Below are 9,981 nucleotides of genomic sequence, written 5' to 3'. Positions count from 1 at the left end.
ACTGGACTTGACCTCGTTGGCGCAAACGAAGTAGTGGAGGCATTCAGAGCTCCTCGACAAGCTCCTAGCCAGCAGGTAGGGCACTGATCGTGTGGACAGGGTCGGTCATGGTGGCTGTGGCATCTGAGTTCGTCCAGATCACCGGGATCGAGCGAGCGAGGAGGAGAAGTGGATCTGGGAGGGGGCGTCGAGGAGGAGTGAGGCCATGGGGGCAGGGGAAGCAGGGTGTCACCCTTATCCATTCCCCTTTGATGCCGGCGAGGTGGCGGGCGGGAGCCCGGCTCTGTAGCGACGGGCTCGGGGAACAGGAGAAGACGACCGTGCGGGGACTGGACCACTGGGCCGGTTCGGTGGCAAAGCCCAGGGGGTAGGGGGAATCCCCTTTTTCATCGTCCTTTGGTTTTTAATGTATTTTAATCTGTTTCTCCTTTTTAACACCGTTTTCTATTTATTCTTATATCAACTAAATGGATTTTGTTAATTGTGAAACTATGCACACAATTCGAGCACAATATTTTTAGGTGGTACAAAAAGTTTGGGCCGAAAGTAAATACATAAAATTAGGTTTATATAATTGGTTATTTTAACTACCGTTGGACCTCTTATTAATTTGCCAAGATTTAATTTTTGGGTCAAATAATGTTGGGCTCAACATGTCAAAGATCTGTGGAATTTATATAATATGGTGAACATTTTAGTTTTACTGTTTGACGAAATAATTTATTTGACTTTATTTTAAATTTGAATTGGGCTTTGATTTTTATCAAGTGGCAGTTTGGCTTAGCAAGCCTGATGACATGGCAACATTAGGGAGAGGTCACTGTAGCTAACGACTTGAGGTGTTACATAATCTTCCCATTTCTCAAATTTCATTGTTAAATGGTTGGGGAATATATCACACTATCCATTAGTTCAGTCAAACTCACCACAAGTCCACACATTATTGCCAATTGAGTACGTCTTATTGGCGGGGAGAATAGGCTATGTGTGCGTGTGTTAGAGGGTGAGAGAGTGAGGAAGAGGGAGGGGGAGAGAGAGTGTGTGTGAGGATTTGATGGTAAAAAAGGTTGCCAATGTTATAATATTGAACTCTTAAAGTTAATGTGGCCCTGTTACAACGCACGGGCGTTCTTCTACTGTGAACAATTATTGAGTAGTACTGGCAGATTCATGTGTTAGCTCATTCATTGTTGCATGACTGCATTTCTTGCATGTCTCTTCCATGTTTACCACACATATATGCTGAGTCATGGCATTAATCTGTGAATCTTTTTAAGAATACATTCCATGTTAGGGCAACTCTAACCGGTCCCCTATCCCATCATAAGCATAAGGAAGCATATTTGGCTTTTTTTCTTCTCTAAACCGCACCTAGCCGATCCTTTGTTACCATTACTGGAGTAAATATTTTTACTCCAACCCCAATCCTCTCCTTATATTTACTCTGGCTCGTGGCGGCCGTGTAAAAATTCGCCATTCTCTCTTCCTCTCACCTACCTCCTCTTCTCCCTGCAGCCCTGCCGCTAGCGCAACCCCGCCCCGATCCGCCGCCCTCCCTCCTTCCGATGGCCGGATGTCGTGGCCGTCAGTCCTCTCCGTCAATCCGCAGCGCGGATCCGTGCCGCCACGCCCACGGGTCATCGTCCGCGGCCGCTTCCTCGAGCCGCCGCCGGTCCCCTCCATCGATCCGCAACACGGATCGGAGCCGCCACGCCCGCGGGTCATCGTCCGCGGGCGGTTTCTCGAGCCGCCACTGGTCCCCTCCGCCGATTCGCAACGCGGATCTGTGGCGCCACGCCCGCGGGCCCATGGGCGCTTCCTCGAGCCGCCGCCGGTCCCCTCCGTCGATCCGCAGCGTGGATCCGTGCCGCCACGCCCACGGGTCATCGTCCGCGGGCGCTTCCTCGAGCTGCCCCCGCTCATTCATTGTTGCATGACTGCATTTGCATGTCTCTTCCATGTTTATCACACATATATGCCGACTCATGGTATTTATTTGTGAACCTATTTAAGAATACTTTCCATGTTAACCCACTAGCTAGGATTCTATGTGTCATCTGTGTCTTCGCGCCAGGGCCGGGCACCCAAAGCACGAGCGAGCATTTTCAATAGTTGTTATCCCAACTATCCTAAGCAGACCTGATACATTACATATCAAGAAAGGCCTATAGTCATTCAGTGTTGCGTGTGCAGGCAGTTTTGTGGTAATATATTATGATCCTACTCGATCCGTACAAGATAGTACTTGTTGGTTGCTGATCATCTCACTGAACCATACTTCAGCGATCGAATATGTTGTGGCTCTCCCTATTTGAGAAGGGAACTTGACCCATTTCGTTGACCTTTATTTGAACCACACTTGCCCTCGCCAATCATGTCCCATAGTGGTCATTTATGGCCAGCCCACTCATTTCACACACTCAAGGCCGGTCTCTAAGAAGTGACATGCTGTAAATATTTCATGTTATTCATGATCTGTATATAGCATAACTCGTGTTTTACCAGTTTCAGTCTGAACTATAAATCTTTTTGCTGAATCACATATACTGTTTCTCTTGTTTTTGCATAGTGAAAATGGATGGGAACACCAGAGGAGGTGGACATTATGAAGCATTGAAGAGCTACAATCTGGGCAAAACGTTAGGTGCAAGCACATTTGGAAAAGTGATAATTGCAGATCATAAGCTTACAGGACTCAAAGTTGCTGTAAAGATTCTGAACCGTCGTAAAATGAAAACTATGGAAATGGAAGAGAAAGGTATGCCTCCTTCTCCTTGTACAATAGTCTAGGATACATTTGACATGCTTGTTCAGGACTTTGAGTTATCTGCTTTCAGAGTGCTAGTCAGACTTGTGGGTGTGTTCCGAATTCCCACTTAATCAATTAGTCGAGATAATGTACATTAGTATAGGATACATTCGGCTTTAGTTAAGAAGAAAGTTCAGCATGTGTTGTTGCTGCGAGTTAGTAGAATTTGCATACGCATTTTCTTCATAGGATCAATGTCTAACACTTTACTTCTATTGTTTTCTCATATCGTATTTCCAGCAAATAGAGAAATCAAGATATTGAGGTCGTTCATTGACTTCATTCACCCTCATATCATCCGGATTTATGAGGTCATTGAGACACCGAAGGATATATTTGTTGTGATGGAATATTGCCAGAATGGTGACCTTTTGGACTACATTGTTGAGAAAAGGCGGTTACAGGAAGATGTGGCCCGTCGAATCTTCCAGCAGGTGCCTTTTCTGCTCTTACCATGTAGGAACACATTTTTTGGGAATAACAATATGTTGAGCTTCCTATTTCGACCATCAAATGTATGGACATGCTTGCTAGTTGTCGACCTTCCTCATGTGTTTACTGTGCAAATCGCGATCAATTTGCTTGGTTTGCATTCGTTGACTAAGTTTTACCGATAATTTTTTCCTCGATAACATTTTTTTGGCCGGAAAAACACGGTTTACGGAAAATGTCAGAATATATTATGTTTAAGCTCGTTGGTTTTTGCCGATTCTTTTTTTTTGTTTTTGTATCATTTGGCATCTTCATCTTTTCATGCCTTGTTTATCTTAGTATCACTAATTAAATCAATTTTTATCTAAATGGAGTCTTATTCTTCATGTCATGATTGTCTTAATTTCACTCCTTAAATTAAATTGTCCTTTAAAACATAAAGAGAATGTATATCCCTTCTGAACGCGAATATGTAATTTGAAGGGTTCTTTCTGATTCACTGAATGCATACTGAGGTTTTGTCTCAATAGTTTTTTCAATTAATTTTTTGTTAAACAGATTATATCTGCTGTTGAATACTGCCACACAAACATGGTTGTTCATCGTGATCTAAAGCCAGAAAACCTGCTAGTTGATTCCAAATATAATGTGAAACTTGCTGACTTTGGGTTAAGCAATGTGATGCATGATGGCCATTTTTTGAAGACTAGCTGTGGGAGTATAAACTATGCCGCACCAGAGGTATTCACCTATTTTATTATTTGAGTCCTTATCCTGATGCTTCTTCTCACGCATCATCTGGGTTAATAGCTTTAATGAGTGTTTCTGTATAGGTTATCTCAGGTGAATTGTACGCTGGACCTGAGGTTGATGTTTGGAGCTGTGGGGTGATACTTTATGCTCTTCTTTGTGGTGCTGTTCCATTCGATGATGACAATATTTCCAAACTGTTCAATAAGATAAAGGTGTGACAGAACATTTGTAGATTAAGTTGGATCTGACAAGTGTTTACCTTTTTTTTTTCTGGAAATCAACAAATTCATGTAGATTAGTTGGACTTTAGAATTAATTTTTTCCGGAGATTTGACTCCCCCTTATTTGGTGTTCCTGGGAGGTTTCTATATCCTTCCAAATCATTTATCTGATCTTGCAATGGATTTGATCCCAAGAATGCTTATTGTTGATCCCATGAAGAGAATCACAATCTGCGAAATTCGAGATCACCCATGGTTTCAGAATCGCCTTCCTCGCTACCTGGCAGTGCCTCCACCAAAGACAGCACAGCAAGCCAAAATGGTACCCCATCTATTTCACATTTCAAGCGACTATCATATCTGCACAGTAAAACTTTTCAGCCTTTATCCACTAATATATACAGGATTTTGGATGGATGATAGGAAAACTAAGAACAATACTTTTCTCGTGAAATGCTCTCTTTTATGGGTATAATATCAATGTAATATTTGCAAAGAAAATATAATAGAAATCAATGGCCATAGTTGCGCCCTTGGTTTCAGAAAGGTATCACGTCAAGTTTCCATGCAATGCTGCTCTTTATTTATAAAAAAATCGTTTATTATCGAGCATTCAAATACCGTTTCCATGGCAATGATATGCTAATTTGCTAGATGTTCATTTCAGGAGATTGACGAAGATACACTTCAAGATGTTGCCAATCTGGGATATGATAAAGATCATGTGTGTGAATCATTGTGCAATAGGCTGAAAAATGAGGTATATTCAAACAAAAATCACTGGTTCAGTCCTTTCAGTTTTCATAAGTGACTTTATACTATATGTTTTCAGGAAACTGTTGCATATTACTTACTCTTGGACAATCGGTTCCGGGCTACTAGTGGCTATTTGGGGGCTGAATATCAACAAGAAATGGTTAGTCCACATTTGCATCATCTGTGACCTATTTAATGCACTAAAGGTTTAAGCACTATTAACTTTATGAATGGATGATTCTCTAGGATATGAGTTTTAATCATTTTACTCTATCGGAATCAGCAAGCCCAAGTACCTGGAATTATCTTCCAGGAAGTAATGATTCTCAAGGTAGTGGCTTGCGGCCATATTACCGCGTTGAAAGAAAATGGGCTCTTGTACTCCAGATCTTGCAAACTGTCAACTTTACTTTGCTTTGTTTTGCACATTCAGATGTTGAGCTAATGCATCACTTATCCAGCAGTCTCGAGCTCAACCTCGCGCGATATTGATTGAGGTTCTAAAGGCACTTAAGGAATTAAATGTCTATTGGAAGAAGAATGTGGACTACAACATGAAATGCAGTTGGTGCCCTGGGTTTGCTCAGGTCAATGATATGTTGTTAGATGCCAACCACAGCTTTGTTGATGACTCTACCATCATGGATAATGGTGATGTTAATAGGAGGCTACCTGCTGTGATCAAGTTTGAAATTCAGGTCTGCAACATCTTCTACTACTAAAGTATTTTTTTGCAATAAGAAAAAAAGGGATTTTCTACTCAATATCGCCTTCATAGTGGCGTCACTAGATAAAAAAACGATTTTGCTGGAGCCAATATATTTGATTCATAATTGTTACCAAGTGATCATTATCATGTCTTGCATCTTTCTGCTAGTGCCAACAACTATTGTCGACTGACTCATGCATGTTGGTAGAAATAACTTCCCATGTTTTAAAGCTGCACAGTGTTGGTGTTAGAAATTACAATTCGCCCGCATGGTAGTGTATATACTATCTATTTGGTTCTAACTTTAATTTTTTTATCTCCAGCTTTACAAGACCAGGGATGGCAAGTACTTGCTAGATATGCAAAGAGTTACTGGACCTCAGCTCCTCTTCCTGGAATTTTGTGTGGCCTTCCTTACCAACCTTAGGGTTCTATAGCTAGTGCTTGTTCTGATTGAGTGGTGAATAGAAAAACATATGACTGTCCCTTGTGGTGCGATTCATCGTTGCAACGGTGAATAAGTTACGGTGTGCAAGTATATAGGTTGTGTGTTTCATCTTCGGTTTACCCAGTCCCTGACAGAGAACCGTGTTTGTTTGAGTGACTTGTCCTGTTTCAAGCACCAAAAGGTTAGTTGGTTGTTATAAATAAGACTTATGTATGGTCAATAGCTTGTGGTGAACCTTTTCTGATTCTGTAAGCTGCGCCACATACTGCTGGTGGTGATGCAACAACACAAGATTTTGTGATATTATTGCATGATCTGGTTTCTATTTGCCTTGTTGTTGAATATGGTGATGATGTGTGCATCTACAATGCAATGCGTGACGGCAGGCATGAGGCACGACCATAGAAGTGGAAGCGGAGGGCTGCCTCGGGGGCCAACCACGTGATGGCGGGTGTGCAGGGTGGCGACGTCTTCGTTTGGCGGCGCCACGACGGTGCTCTGGAGCTCAGGTGTGGTGCGTCGGCTGCGACATCATTTTTCTCGGGTGGTTGTGTGCGGTCCGTCCTCGACCAGACATAGAAGGATCTAGTGCCGGTGTGCCATATCCGTATGGGCCGAGGGCGACGAGGGTCACGGGCGTCTTGCTCCGCCATGGCCGTTAGCTAGTGTAGTGGGCAACATGGCAGTGGCGGACTAGCGGTGATTGGTGTGTGCCCAGGACGGCGAGGTATATCTCTCACCATGTGGATGGTGCGGGCTGCAGGGTGGCTAGGGCTGGGATTGGCGGCTTCCTACGAGGCTTCTAAGCGGGTGAAGTTGCCGCGTGGTGGCGGTGCCTGCCCGGTGACACCGTGTTGGCGGTGACAATCTACCCCGCGGGCGCGTGGCGGACGAGTGTTGTAGGTTTCTGCGGCGGTCGTGGAGCAGGTCGCTGGGAGCCGAAGGAGGCGGGTGCTTGGTGGCCTAGGGTAATGGCTACCCCCTGGTGGTTGGAGGTGCCGGATATGATGGGGGTGCCCTATATGGATCTTGATTGGCCAGATTTGATGTCCGATGCCCACCCCTCCCGGTAGTGCTGGCTAGTAGATGGCCGCATGCGTGTGTTGGCTACTGGTGCACGCGTTGGACTTGCGCCCCCCCTACCGAGGCTAGTTGCTCCTCGCATGTGCGCTGGTCACTCATTGCTCATGTTAAGGCAGTGTCTTGTGGATTGTTTAGGACGGCGACTACGTGTTACGATGTCGATGATGAGTTTTTCTGAGGATTTCATGACAGTGGCACTGGATGGCGGGATACACCTACGCGGATATGGCTTTCCGCCAGGCTCCATGAGTGATGGCTTCACTTCTTGGTCATGTAGGAGGTAAGGGATGTAAAGAAGTGATGCTCTGGCCTACTTCGATAGTGCCCAGATCTAATGAGGATGCATTTGCCCTTGTTGTGGTGATGACCGGGGCGCCTCCTGGTGGCTCTGGTGAGTTTTTGAGGGAAAGTTTAGGGTTGGGAGCCCCTGTGGGTGTCGTTCTCTTCCTAAACAGGTGATACGCCGCGCGTTACCACGGGCCTGAAATGTGTAGATTCATATTCATAGAATTAGAGACAAAACATTGTAAAATATTGAGCAACATGGTAATATAAATAAAAGTATTTTCTACGTGCCTCCTGGATTACTGCAGATGCAAAATGAATCCCACACATAAGCCTCATATACATAGGAAACAACACTAAGAATCCAGTTAAACAAAGTGGTTCAAATACTCATGAAATGTGTCTCGTTGATACAATTTCTCCTGATCCTTGTAACTTCATAACTCATTCTTGTCAATTGAAAGTTTTCTATTATCTATAAAGAAAATAAAATTTGGTTAGAAACTTGGAGTTGATACAACTAATGACAATAATTGAAAGCACGAAATAAACCATATGTCGTATAAGACCTACTTCCTCCATCTGAAATGAGTTGACGCTCAAACTAATGTATCTACATGTATTCCAGTCCTGACCCCTATGCACTCTAGGTGAAATATCATCCTTGTCAATGTGAAAGTTTTTTTTTATTATGTATAAAAAAAGTTCATTTAGAAACTTGGAATCGACATAGCTAATCACAACAATTAACTTGGAACTGCACTTACCAAAGAATGATTGTGATTAAGTTTGCAAATGCATATTTTCACACCACGTGGAATTGACTTAATAACAACAATCATGCATATATTATACTCCCTCTGTTCCGAATTGTATGTCGTTAAACGATTCGACGAACAAATTTTCGTAGGCTACGATTTTCCCTGAGTTTCCCATTCTACCCCTCCGACCGACACGTTCCCCTCTTTCTCGCCCGACGCCACCGACCACTCTCTCCCCACTCACCCCCGCTCTCTCTCCCTCGCGCGCGACGCCCCCGCTCGCCTCTCTCTCGCGCGCGACGCCGGCCACCAGGCGCCTCTCTCTCTCGCGCGCGACGCCGCTCTCTCCCCGTTGATGCTCCCTCTCTCTCCCTCTCGCCGGCGTCTTGCTCCGCATCGCCGCTCACCGCTCCCCACCACACAAAGCTGCCATTTTTATTTGTCGGCGACGGCTGCTGGGAGAGGAGGAGCTGGATCCACATGCGCTGGTCCTCGATCTGCTTGTGGATAGGCGTGAGGAGTCGCTGAAGCGGAGCCCAAGCGGCACCGGCGCGGGCGTGAAGACGACGGCGGGAGGATCTGGAGCCGCATCTCAAGTACTCCGGCGACACAACGGCGCTTGATGTGGAGCCCCACCGGCGCCGCTGCCGGTGGTGGGGCACCAGTTCTGCGCGCCCTACGTGGTGCCGCTGACGGTGACCAAGAAGGCGCTCAGCCTCTCCGACGGCGACTTCGCCATCACCGATGCCAACGGCGCCGTCGTGCTCAAGGTCAAGGGCGCCATCTTCAGCATCCGGAGCTGCCGCACCATGCACGACGGCGCTGGGATGCCCCTCCTAACCATGCAAGAAAAGGTCCCTTCTCCACTACAGCTTTGCTCCTTTGTCTGTCTGTCCATCTCCCCTGGCCTGGCGCTGCTGAAATTTCCTCGATCCATAGACATGTCTGCAAGTTCTTTGCGGAATAGGATCGTTGACCCGTAGACAAGGGTGAGCTGAGTCGTCGCAAATTGCAATAGTCTTGCATTTTTTTAGCTGGGGGAGGAATAATCTTGATTCTTCAAGTTGAGCTGGGCGAGGAATAATCTTCATGCTCACAAGTCACTGATTTGTAGTGATTTAGAGAAGTTGCAGTAAATCTGAATTACTCCAGTGTGCAGATTTGCAGTAAACTTTATTACTCCAGTGTGGATTTGCACTGATTTGGAGTAGCTTTGATGCAGTAGGCTTTTCAGTTTTTAGTAACATCTGTGTTTTAGGCCCTCTGTTATGAATTGTTGTGAGGATATGAGTATGCAGTAGTGTGCAGATTTGCACTGATGAGAAATGCAGTGACCAACACAAATTTTGGAGTAGCTTGTTTGATCTACAGTTGGGAAGGAGATTAATAGAGGTACTGTCAGTAGTTTGTGTTAATCTTGGGCTGCTGCTGTCAGTATCTTGTGTTAATTTTGGTGCAGTAGCTGCTGCTACTGCTTGTTTGATCTACAGTTGGAGTACTCCTGTAACAACTTGTTTGATCTAGAAGGAGTAGTTTTCTGACTTCTTAGAATTATCTCTCTTGCAACAACTTGTTTATCCTTTCACTCATATCCTCACAACAACGTTTTCACCTGTATATTGGGTGGTTGCAGCCATCAATGACCCTGCTAACCGAAAGAACTGCAGCAGACCCTGCTAACCGAAAGAACTGCAGCCATTAATTAAGATAATCTGAAACCTTTT

The 9,981-nt window shown here is 44.9% G+C and overlaps 1 pseudogene; it reads left to right on the top strand.

The window, feature by feature from the left end:
* The first annotated feature begins 1,498 nt into the window (after positions 1 to 1,498).
* LOC119278646 lies at positions 1,499 to 6,382 on the top strand (annotated as a pseudogene).
* Positions 6,383 to 9,981: the final 3,599 nt, after the last annotated feature.

This window comes from Triticum dicoccoides, chromosome 3B, assembly GCF_002162155.2.
Source record: "Triticum dicoccoides isolate Atlit2015 ecotype Zavitan chromosome 3B, WEW_v2.0, whole genome shotgun sequence".
Lineage (NCBI taxonomy): Eukaryota > Viridiplantae > Streptophyta > Magnoliopsida > Poales > Poaceae > Triticum > Triticum dicoccoides.
The sequence above is the reverse complement of the archived record's forward strand: the minus strand, read 5'-3'. Positions and strand labels throughout refer to the sequence as shown.